Genomic DNA, 12,342 nt, shown 5'->3' on the forward strand with positions numbered 1-12,342 from the left:
GCAGACGATTTGATTTCACTGAACTTAACGCTAGGAATAGATTTGACCCACAGCATTACATGGCATCTAACAGTATGGGTGGGAAACCTGAAATACATCACACACTTCCTAACAGGGGTGGTCTGGTTGTGGCTGGTGCTCTAAGCACCAGCTAGTGGCTAGTTTTTAGCTCTTGTCACCCACGATAAATATTTCTGGTGGTCACTTACACCCATCCTTTTCATAATGACGATGGCCATTTTCCTTCACCTTTATGAAGAGGTTACAGAGGCTCTCCAAAATATGAGGAACAATAAAGCAATTGGGTGTATGTACCTACTAACTATTGGATGAGCTACGTTTTTTCTAACCGATTTGAATGGGGGGGAAGGAAGGAAAAAAGTGGTAGCCTTTGTGCAAGATCTCCTCACACAATGTGAACTGCATCCATCACAAAACAAATAGCTTACAACAGGATGGAGATGCACAGACATTAACTCTGAGAAGACCTGATGTGGTATGAACCATAGGATCCCAAAGGCTTTCAGACACCAAGTTATGGATCTTAAGTTATGAGGAGGAAAAAAAAAATAGGTTTTGCTCCTTCCCTGGGCTTTGTAGTATGCAAAAGCTGAGGCTGCTGAGCCTGGTGCCTCTGTTTGAAGGGAGATGCTGTAATGTTATCCAGCAGCCCTGCTCAGGGATACAGTGCCACAGTGGCAGGGACCATCTCCAAGCTCAGCACAGACTGTTTGCAGAGACTCTGCTCCTAGTTGTCCAGGGGCCAGGCAATCACATAGCACCTGATTCAGCAGCACTGAACTCAGTGGGAGCTCTGCCATTAGCCCTCAGGGGACCAGGCCAATACCCAACAGTATGTAATACTTACAGCTTGGTTATAGACCCTGTACATTCCCCTGAGCACTTTTAATATCCAAAAGTAGGATTTCATGTTTGGTGTTCTGGCTCTAAGGTCTACCCTGCTGCTCACCTGCATTTGCACTATAGTGAACTATTTAATCTGGAATCTGGCAATAGCAGACACTGCTAGCTCTTATCAGTGATGCAGATACATAAAACCTCAGAGGTGGGATGGCTCTGCAAACTCCATCTATTGGATAAGGTTTGATAAAACCATATCCAAAACTTGGCTTTTTGTCTAGTTCTTTTTCTAGATTGCACTGGGTTTAATTTGGCTTTTGAATCTTCCAAACAAAGATTCCATTCTTTTGGGTAATTCGTCTACAGCTTATTATCCACTACCCACATCTCTTCCACCATACAATACAATACTGCAAAATACTGCTTTATGCATGTATCTGCAGCCATAGAAATAGTCCTTATATGAGTAACACAAATAAATTTATCAGTATTAAATATTGCAAGACTGACAATACACAAGAATGAGGAAAATTATCAAACCTTGAAATTCTGAGGCTCATGCAGATACTTGATGTTTCCAAAATGATTCCCAAAACACAGGGACTAAAGCAACTTCAGTGAAGTGGCACAGATTATTAAACCAGTGACAAAGAACACTTAAAGGAGACAGGCATATCAATACTGGACGTGAGGGTCTTAAGGACAGAGAAGCAAGACACCAGAAACCAAGGTAGAAAAGAGCATGGTACCCAAAGGCTGCAAGAGTTAACAGAGCTCTCATTCTTCTGATTAACCGCCTTGTACTGGTGGAAAGGAAGATGTAGGAAAATAATGAACTGGAAACAGTTGCAAGCTGTAAATATTTCCTTAAGAATTCAAAGTCTCACATTTTCACAGGTAAGCGCAGGCCCTAGAAGGAGCTGGAAAGGAGACCCCTGAATCCAGTGACAAGACCCAACTCTGTGTACACAGGCACGAGGTTTCTTTCTCTTCTCACCCTCTGCTTGCTGTGCTCACCCTACCTGCAGAAGACTCCGGCTCATCCCTCTCTTATGGAGCTGGAAACAGTGCGATTAAAGATAATGAGCTGCTGATTAGCGCTGGAGAACACAACTGAAAACATTTCATTTCAATTGCCTTCCTTGTTGGGTTAATTAAAATAAAACACAAAGCTTCTCAGCTGTGTTAGGAGTCCTGCCTGGCTCAAAGCACTTCAGCTGAACAGGTTTGCAATTAATACTTGTGTTGACTTCCACCTGTTATTAGCATAACAAAAGAGACTAATAGCACCTTTCCAATGATTTTTAGTGATGTAGCTGCTAACTTGTTGCTGAGGTGCTTGAGCTGTAGGGAAGGGGTAATGCAGTTCTTCTGCAAGACTTGCTGACAAAGCAGTGCCCAAGAGAAAATGTCAACTGATCACCCGCTCCATCGTACTTATACTGAGCTTTAGGCAGTGCTTTAGTATCTGTCAGCTGCTTATAATGCGGCTTTGTCTAGGAGGTCTGTTAAAACTTTGGCTGTAGCACTGGTTTTGACCCCAGACTGATGGTTCAGAAAGTTCAGGGTCATGTTTTAGTCTGAGAGCAGCACTGCAATCATGAAAGCTGAAATAAATGTTGGGGGGGGGGGGGGGATTGGGGTTTGGTTGGTTGGTTTTTGGTTTGTTTTTGGTTTTGTTTTTTAGAGTAGCCATTTCTTTTGCGTGTGCATGGATTTATAAAGCTCTTCTAAACCCTGTGGACATATATATATATGACTGCCCTCTCCTGGATTCTGATGGAGTTGCTAGCGCATTCTTCCAACCAGCTGAACGTTAAACCTACAGAAATGGTATTTTTTGCTATTTTAGAGTTATACCATATATAACACATATGTAATCTATATGCTATGTACATAACACTGGAATACACATATACGAGCCAAAGGAACGTATGCCTGAATTTTCTGCAATTGTAAGTGCATGGTTATAATGGATTTACCTCTTCTTCATGCAATAGTTTATAAACATACCTGCTTTATTTTTGGCTACCAGTATTATCATCTTAGTAGGTTGACTGAAAAGTATTTTAGCAACTGGTTCAGGTACACACATCTGTACATTCCCTCTCTCACCTATACATTAATAATAGAAATGACTGTACTGAGTTTAAATGAAGGACATGTATAGATTTCTTGTGCTTTTACAAGTTGCCATCTATTTTTTTTAGCAGTTTCATCAAAGTGTAAACAGAATTTGACTGTCTGTAAAGAATTAAGTAATTAATACAGAGGTTTTTAACCACAACCAAATATAGTCTTTTCATAAATGTTAAATGAGTGATGGAAATTGTATTAGTTTCTGTCTAAATTCATTTTTTAAGAGTTTCTTATAACCAGGTGGTGAGATATCACCTAGAGCAGCAAAGTTTCATAGAATCATAGAATGGTTTGAGTTGGAAAGGGGTTTAAAGATCATTTAGTTCCAACTGTCCTGCTATGGGCAGGGACACCTTCCGCTAGACCAGGCTGCTCAAAGCCCTATCCAACCTGGCCTTTTGTACTGTTATTACTAAGCATTATTTTAAATATGAGTTTTTCTTCTGGGCAACTCAGAAAGCTCCCATCTGAAAATTTCAATCTAGCAAGGCAGATTTCAAATGCAGCTCATAGCACAAAGCCCCATCTTCGCTGATGCAGCTGCTTGGACTGTACCAACCTCACCCAGCAAAGCCTCTGCAGAGGCTGCTGCAGTTGGGACAGGCTGGCTGCAAGCTCAGCCTCCTGCTCATCATGACCGATGCTGTACTGACTGGTGCTGTTGCTGCTGGGCTGTGCATCACGGTGTCAGGGACTGACATAACAGCTGCCTACTTCAAAACAGGACTGGTATCCAGTGATGGAAGAGTGAGGAAAAAGCCGGTGTGTAACATCCTGTGGCAGCACAGCTCATTTAACCACAGCCATGGAGCAGAAAGGTTGGGTTTACACATCAGATTAAAATGTCTGGCCTAGTTTTGAATAGCCTACCAAAATGTCTGCTGTTGCTAATTAGTCTCCAGTGTGGGAAAGTTGATGTGTAGTTAATCATTTAGGAAGCTCAGTAGGTTTGCCCCATATTCAGTATTACATTTGCTGAGGTCTTTATCTGCCTGAAAGTGTCTTGCAGTATTTCCTGCAAACAGATTGTCACCTCTCAGTAGCACTAGGGCAAATAATAAAACTAATCAAATTCATCATCCCTCCTTTATGTTGATATTGTTCCATTAATTTTAGCAGCCTCTCTTGACACATGCAGGTATAAAGGAATTCCAGACACCTGCTTTGCTATTTTTGGATGCTGTCTTCAATCCAGAAAGGTCAGAAAAGCATCCTTGGTCTTATATAAACATTTGTGTGGGGAGGGGAAGGTTTACCCTTCCAAAATTATTTTTCAATAACTCATTTTAAGACATTTTACTGAAGAAAGAACCTAAAGCAGATAGACTTGCTTTAACAGAAAAGAACATTTTAAAATCTATACTACAAGGCACTTGATTCAATGGGAACTAGGGACCTGGCTGTGTCCCTGGCATGGTTTTAAAACATTGACATTGATACCACAGGGACTACTACAAGGACAACCTCACTAGAAGAAGCAGGGATGAACTGCAGTCATTCATTCCCCGTTAACAGAGGCAAGGATGCCACACTCATGGGATGTGTGAGAGCAGATGCAGCCCTTTCCCTGCTTCCATTCACAGTGTAGCTGTGCTAGGAAAGCAAGCCCCTAATTGTTAGCTGATGGGGTGAGCATCCGTGAGTTAGGAAGGGGCAGGCCACCATGGTCATGCTCTGAGATCCTGACAGATGTGTTACATAGGACTTCTCCCTATTTTAGTCATCCTCATAGTAAAAAAAAAAAACCCACAAGTCTCAAATGTGTAGAAATGTGCTATGTAGAATATTTTAAGCAAAGGAGCCTTTGTAACAGTATCAGCTTGTGGGTTCATGTTAGGGATGGTTGGTTAAGGTAGCAGGGGAGCATAGTCACCCATGCTGATGTCCAGCTTGTCCCTGTGCAGGCCCAGAAAGACTGAAAAACATCCTACGCTCTACCAAACTAGAGAATAGGCCAGTGGTGAGTGATAAATGAAACAGCCTGTTCAAGTCTCTTGCAAAATCAGGCTAATCTTTCATATAAATACAAATGGTTATTAAAACCCAGCATTCTGCTGTGTGTGTGAGGAGCTACTCTGCAAAGAAAAGCTGGAGTGAGATGGAAGTGGGGCAGTCACCTCTTCCAGGGATTATTACTAGAATCAGCAGGGAAAATAGTGAACAACAGGTAGAAATACACAGCAGGAGCAAAACAGGAGAGCAGACAGATGTAAACTCCATTAGCTTATTAAAGGTGGAGATGCTGGCCTGCTGGGAAATTATTGTCCACTTTATATCTTGGTATTGGAAAGAAATTAGCTAAAAGAGCCAAGGCAGTTTTAGCACTTGAGCTACTTAATTATGCCTTTTAAAATTGTCTTTGAAGCCATGGAGCGACGGATGAATGAAATGCTCTCTGAAGATCCCTATTAGTCATTCCCTTCTCTGATGGCAATAATTACATCATCCTACATTGGAAGGAGCTTTTCTAGCGAATCCCCGTACTCCTTGATAACATTTCCAGCACAGCAGGCAGTGATAATGACATGGGCAATTAGAGCTCCAGCTGCAGGGTACAAGAGCCATGGAGGTCAGATATGAACATCCCTCCTGGGCAGCGCATCCCAGACTCAGATCCAGAGGTTTAGGCCAGATGTGAAAACCCTGGAACTGAAGTACAGTCCAGCTCAAGTGATTTTACTCCTGCTCCTCTGTGTGTGAACACCAAGGGAATTTCCTTCCTATTGCTGACCACAGACAGAATGGTAGATGAGACCTGTTTTAGATCTTAACCACTAGAAAACATCATTATTATCCTTCAGTCTATCCTCTTGCGTAACGTGCTGTGTGACCTACAGCACAAGCTGCTAATACTGAATACCTCGACTCTATTAAACTTTAAAACCTATCCACTAATGGCCTACAGCAAAAAAAAAAAGACCCACAAAAGGCAGTGGTGTCTCAGCAGCACTTTTGTGCCCCGGTGTTTCATCTGGCAAATCAAAACTGCACAGAAACTGCATCCCATGAGCACCTGCCCGTGTGGCAGCAGCAGCAGCATCTCTGGCGAGGCAGCATGCAGGCAACGGCAGATCGCAATGGGACTTTCCCTGGCAGCACCTGACATAGGCATGAATAATGAAAGGACTCATTCATCATTTACAGAACTGCTGTTCCTGTGGATTTATCAGTGTCAGAGACTCACGCTGAAGCCTTTCTCTTTTGATCCCACCCATCACTTGTTTTTTGTGCTTGGCAAGGTCACACTGTCCCTAGGGTGGGGAAATAGCAGGGGAGGCAGCTTGGCCACCTTGGTATCCCTACCTTAGCTCATACCTGACACATTGGGCGAGTACCCAGGAACCCAATGGGACACACATTCTTCAAATAACAGAAGGAAATGCGAAAAGAAGTAAAAAAAAACCACAAACAAACAAACAAACAAAAAACCCCAAACTCATATTTAAGTGTTACTCTTCTTCATCCATCACCTCTCAGTGCTCTGTCTCCTCAATGCACCCCTTTACTGCCTGCTCAGCTCCTTGTCTCCCTTCCTCTCTCTGTTCCCCACCCTTCTTCTCCATGCTCTAGGACCCTCCAGCTCCGCCTCCGCCATCCTTCCATACAGCTCCCCTGTACGGCCTCCTGTGCTCCCCGCAGCAACCCTGCCTGTGCTCCCTGCTCGTAGCGCTTGTGCTGCTCGGAGCTGCCTTGCCTGTGCCGGCAGCTCTGCCTGCACCGGCAGGTCCTGGCCACAGGAGGGTAACGCTGCAGCACGCATTGGGCGGTTTTCCCCCGTTCCCGACTGGAAGCAGCGGCGGGACCCTCAGCCCTTGGCGCGGCGGGGGCGGGGCAGGAGCCCCCCGACCCGACAAGTCTCGGCGTGATAGCACACCGGTAAGGGTCCGGGTAGCTTAGTCATGGGTAAAGGATTTGAATGAACGCAGGCATCCAGCCACTATTATGACGAGCAAGAGGAGAGTGTGTAATCGCATCAGCGGTGTGTGTCATACATAGCATGAGGCCGTTAGCGAGTTAAATGTCTCAGGTGCCCAAACACGCAGCGAAGTCAATCACGGCGTCTAGATCTTGCAGTGTTCATGATAACGCAGGAAGAACTGGGGAAGGGAAAACGTGCTGCAATTTCACGCTCCTGGAGCATTCGTCCAGCTAAGGCTCTTCTCTGGAGTATAAAAAAAAAAAAAAAAAAAAAAAAAAAAGTCCTCGTTAATGTAAATAAAGATGCTTGTCCTTTTTTTTTTGGCATTTCGAGATGCTTGGTTTCCATTTATATCTAGCTCAAGAGCAGGCAGTGTGTCTGCTCTGATTACTGCCTGGCTGTAAGCACATAGGTTTCAATAGCCTATAGACCAAGGTTGGGGACCATGGCTTTAAGGCAAATATTGGGCTGGATCAGAAGCTTGCTGAAGTCAACAGGACTCCCACTGGGATTTTTAATCAGGCCTATCATTAATTCCCTAATGAAGTTAGCCATTTATCTTTATTAAATGGACTTCTCAATGAATTGATTTAATCTAGACTTCTCTTCCATGACAGATTTTCAGAGCCCCACACGCTCCTGCCTCTGCAAGAATCCCAGCCTGCCCTCTGCCAAGCGTGCTCCGCTTCCTAAGGAGCTAATCAGCCGGCCCATCTCCTCTTAATCAATAAGAATTTATTCTAATTGAAGCCAACATCTACTGGATACCGACCAGGAATGTGAAATGCTCTATAAATAATGGGTGTGAGCCAGAGCCTGAATGCATGCAGTGGCGGAACTGTCAATGGGAGCTCTAATGGCAGGGACATGCCACCCAGCACTCTCCCAATGTCCTATTTACAGCTCTCACCAGGGAGCTCCCTGTCTTGCTTTGATGATGAATTAATTTCCTCTGACGGATCAACCACCCAGTCCCCCATTGCAACACCTTGCAGAATGCATTGCCTAACAAGAATTGCTCATTAACATATAAATCACGGTGTATTTCTTTTTTGCACCCCAGGCAAAACAATGGGCCGAGTGCTCCTCCCTCATCTAGCTTTTCCCTGAAGGGACAGCTTTCATTGATTGCTAAATGGAAGGTGGAAAGAGTGAAATCATTTAATTGTATGACTCTTCTGATGTGCTGCTATTGCATTGACTTTAAGTTAGCATACAACTTCCCCAGCGTGTATGCTGTCTTCGTATTTTATTGCAGGATAAGGTATGATTCTTCTCTATCATAACCAGTTACAGTAGTACTTGTGCAAGTGTTAGTTTACCAACAATATCAGGCTCTTCTGAATACCCTACCTACAATGGGGATAAAGCCTAAATTAACAGATAAGGCTCAAGACAGGAAATCTGTCATATCTGTCCAGCCTTTTGAAGGTGGACCTATTTTCTCTGTGCCACAGGGAATATGCCCAAGCTGCACAGATACAAGGCAGCTCTGTGTCAGGAGCTGAGAAGTCACCATTAGCACAGCTCTGTGCTGAAGTTAACAAACCCTTTTCATAGTCAGCCTGGGAAACACCAGCAAAAATACCTTCAGGAATTTGTTGCTTTCTATCTAGTTCTGCTGCAAACTCGGTGGGTGATGGTAGGTGGCTGCCTCAGTTTTTCTGCCTGTATAGACAAGTGAGGATCATCTGAACTAGTAAATTTTTAGTTCCTAGTATTTAATTCTACAGCAGTTAAAGAAAGTGCCCCAAAACGCCCCGTTTCTTCTTGGTTGGACTATGCAGCAATTCATTTCTGATTCTGGATTTTCACATAGGTATGTTAAGGGCTGATAACAATGTGGCAGCTCTATCTACCAAATCTGACTTGAAAAAAAAGGATAGGAAGCATCACTTTGTCCATTGGATCTTATGGGACTTATCTTGGTGAGAGATATACAACATAGTTCCACCCCAGGCCTTAGTAACGTGGCCAGGCAATGAACCATGCCAGCACTGCCCTCAGCAGCAGAAGTTAGCGGTTAAGAACTGGGAGCCTGCAGAGCAGCCACCTTTGAGCATCCCCTTCCACCTCTGGAGCTGCACTGGGGCCATGGCATGCAGGAGCTGGCAAGTGTATCATCAACTTAGTTTCAGTACCTGAAGAAGTACTAAGCACTATGAGTTAGTTCACTTTGATGAACAGCAGGGAAATCTGTTGACCAAACAGACTCAACCCATCCTGCACGCTCCTGACTTCTGCTCCAGAGGCATAGCCCATGGAATCTGTCCTTCCCAGCACTTCAGGAAAGGCTGTCCTGTGGCCTCTCCCATTTCCCAGCACATCTGGTTGATGAATCAAACTTCCATACGGTGCATTTGGCATCAGGAGAGCATGACTGGAGAGCACAGCAAACGGTCTTTGAGGAAAAAGATGTGGTTGCTTCCCACAATACTTCATCCCAGACAATGCAGCCAAAAGTCTGCAAGTGTCTGTTTTCCTCTTCTGTGGCACACTTCTACTGGAGTCTCCGTGGTCTCAGAGAAGCCACAGGGAGGAACCTCACATACCTGAAATATTCACCAGGACCTGAGGCCAAGACAAGAAGCTTTTCTGAAAGTCTGACCATCCCCAGGGTGGATCTACAACAGCAACTCCCACCACATCCATCCAGCCAGCAGTACACTACCCCTTGAGCTCAGGCAGCTCAGCCTTTCCTCAAAAGCACTGCCAATGCTTCCTTGTCCCAGCCTCTCCTGCCTCCTCCCAGCCACAGCACTTGTTGCACAGGCACCACCTTTTCCAGGTAACTTTGTAATTTCACACTAAAATCCACTGAGAATTTAGATTTTGACAGTTTCAACAGGAATAATAAGAATGGCTTCACTCTTGCAAATTTAACTTTTTGCTGTCCTACCTTCTGTCAACGCTAGGCAGCAGCTTACATTGCCTGCCTTTAAATCAAATGTTAAATGCAGCTTCCACATTTAAACATGCACAAGCCAGCTAACCCTCCCTTCAACCTTCTGTTTACCATCCATTTGCTACGTTACACAGGATTTAAAGCAGGGATACATTTTTTTTTCTTATTTTGTGTTTACATTAGTAAGATTGGTATCAGTTTAATTAAAACAGCTTAAAAACAGTTCATAGCAGGCACTCTTTTCCTTGTGTAGACAACAGCAGAGCACGGAGCCAGCGCAGCTCCATACAGCTCCACTGAGGTGGGGCTGAGCCAGAGGCACAAGGAGGGGAGCCCACAGTAATGCCGCTCAGGATCATCGCCTCTGCCACAGGGAGAGCTTGGAAATTCCAGCAAGTCTCCTGGAAAGCTGTCCTAAAAGGTGTCCTTTGTTAGCATGAAGGAAACATGAAAACTTTTCATCACTGCCGAAAGGAAGCCTGGTGCCATTACTGCAAGGCTGGCTATAAAACAGGGCACATAAGGCAAGTTCTTCCTAAATCCTAAATCCCAGTACCTTTGTGCCATGTATGCCTTGCCAACACCCATTTTGCTCATTAATAGAGCTCTATTTTCAGGTTTAGAACTTTTCTGAGGTGTTGTTCACTTACAGCCAAGCCTTAGCTGGCTCACCAGCATTAGTCCCTAGATACCCTGGCACCACCTGGTGATACAGCCCTCCTACTTTGTTGTTGTTGTTGTTTTAATTGTTCTTTTGTTTTTCAGAAACACTGGAAGAACATTGGGTTCTGCCTGTTTAAACTGATGAATATTTTCTTCACAATTTTTAGCTGTGGGTTTGAGTCATGGCTATGGATTCTCTTCTACTGACTCAAATGAGGGGAAGAATTCATCTCTGGTGGAAGGCTAAGTGATCAAAATGATTTATATTTATGATGATAGATGCACAAATCATATGCAATCCATCCCTTTAAATTTTACTGTGTGTCCCACAGACCCAAACTGTAAATGGCTTGCAAGGAAATTAAACCCATTGTGAGTGACTTTGAGCATGCCAGTTCTCTGGTGAGCCTCAGCTGCCTGCAGCCCTGGGACCAGCTTTCAGAAGAAGCCTCACAGTGACAAAACTGCGTACCAGCCTCCACCAGCAGAGTCGAAAGGAAGCTTATGATCATGGAAGAAACTGTATGCTTGGCTCTTTCTAACAAGCACAAGGACTTGTGGAGAGCACAGCTCTTCCTCAGAAAAAAGCTCTTTACAACATGCAGCAGTGCAATAGCTGGTGTGTGAAGCATCCAAGGGCACCTGGGATCTTCTCTGGGACCTCACTAAGGACAGCATGTGACAGCCCCTTCCCCAACAGACATCCCCTCAGCCTGGCAGAGTCCCTGCACAGCTGAGGAAGCTGAAGAAGAGCATGTCTGCCTCTGCTGCTGTTGTAAGACAGCACATGGTTGCCATCAGTAAGCAGGCCATGAGTCAATATAGAAAAGATGCATGAAACCTCTTCCAGCTGGGGTCATCCAAAATATATCGCACTTCCATCATCCTGTCCTTCCTCACCGTGCTTTCAAAATAGAAGTGAATGGGTATGAGGAACTCCTTTGTGCAGTATTACACCTAGTGATTTGGGGTTTTCTGAGGCTGAGAGCTTTACGAGTAGTCACCTGAATAGCTCAACCTCTGGTTACACAACAGTTAGGCATCATTAACCATGTGTCTCATCCTGTGTGGTTTCCCAGCCCCTCTTGCATGCCTGGTTGCTGGCACTGATGTTTATCTGAGCATGGGGTAAGTCAGCTTGGGAAAATAAACAAGCAGAAAACTGACCTGGCAAAAAAGGATAATTGCTTTCTGCTAGGTAAGCTGTGCTGGCTCCTTGCAGGGTCAGGAGGATGGGAGTGCTCCTCAGGGCCTGGAGGAGCTATCTTCACTTGGGGAGAGGGAGCCTATGCCAACACTGGCCAAAGGAAGTTTGAAATGGCGTGGTAGAGCAGGCTCTGTTGCCTTATCGTATAAAGGGACAAATAGACACGGGAGTCCTGGCATCATGGTGAAATGAAGTACCCCTCATGTTAAAACTTGAAGTCTTCCCTGAAATCACTTGTAGAAGAGAGCCTGCATGTACACCTGGGTTGTTCACACTGTGTTTGCAAATAGGTTGGCTGGGGAGGTTGTAGGGTCTCTCTCCTTGGAGATATTAGAAAACCATCTAGACACAGTTCTCTGCAACTGGCTTGAGCAGGGAGGTTGGACAAGGTGACGTCTAGAGCTCCATTACATGCATTCTGCAATTCCAAGTCCCATTAAATATGGTTCAGAAGCTGCTGTAAGAAGCCTCAGGATGGAAGACCCCAGCCACTGGAGTGGAGAGGCAGAGTGCACTTCCTTAATTAACCTCAGTCAGTCTCTGTCTGCACTGGTGGTTGATGGATAAGTGGGGTTTGTGGAGCTCCCTGGGTCTCAGCCACCTTCCCACTGCCTCTGTGGCCTCCTGACCACACTCATGCGACTACAC

This window comes from Neopsephotus bourkii, unplaced genomic scaffold (assembly GCF_033783945.1).
Source record: "Neopsephotus bourkii isolate Nb327-2 ecotype Australia unplaced genomic scaffold, CSIRO-AGI_Nbou_v1 NB_1707, whole genome shotgun sequence".
NCBI classification, from domain to species: Eukaryota; Metazoa; Chordata; class Aves; order Psittaciformes; family Psittacidae; genus Neopsephotus; species Neopsephotus bourkii.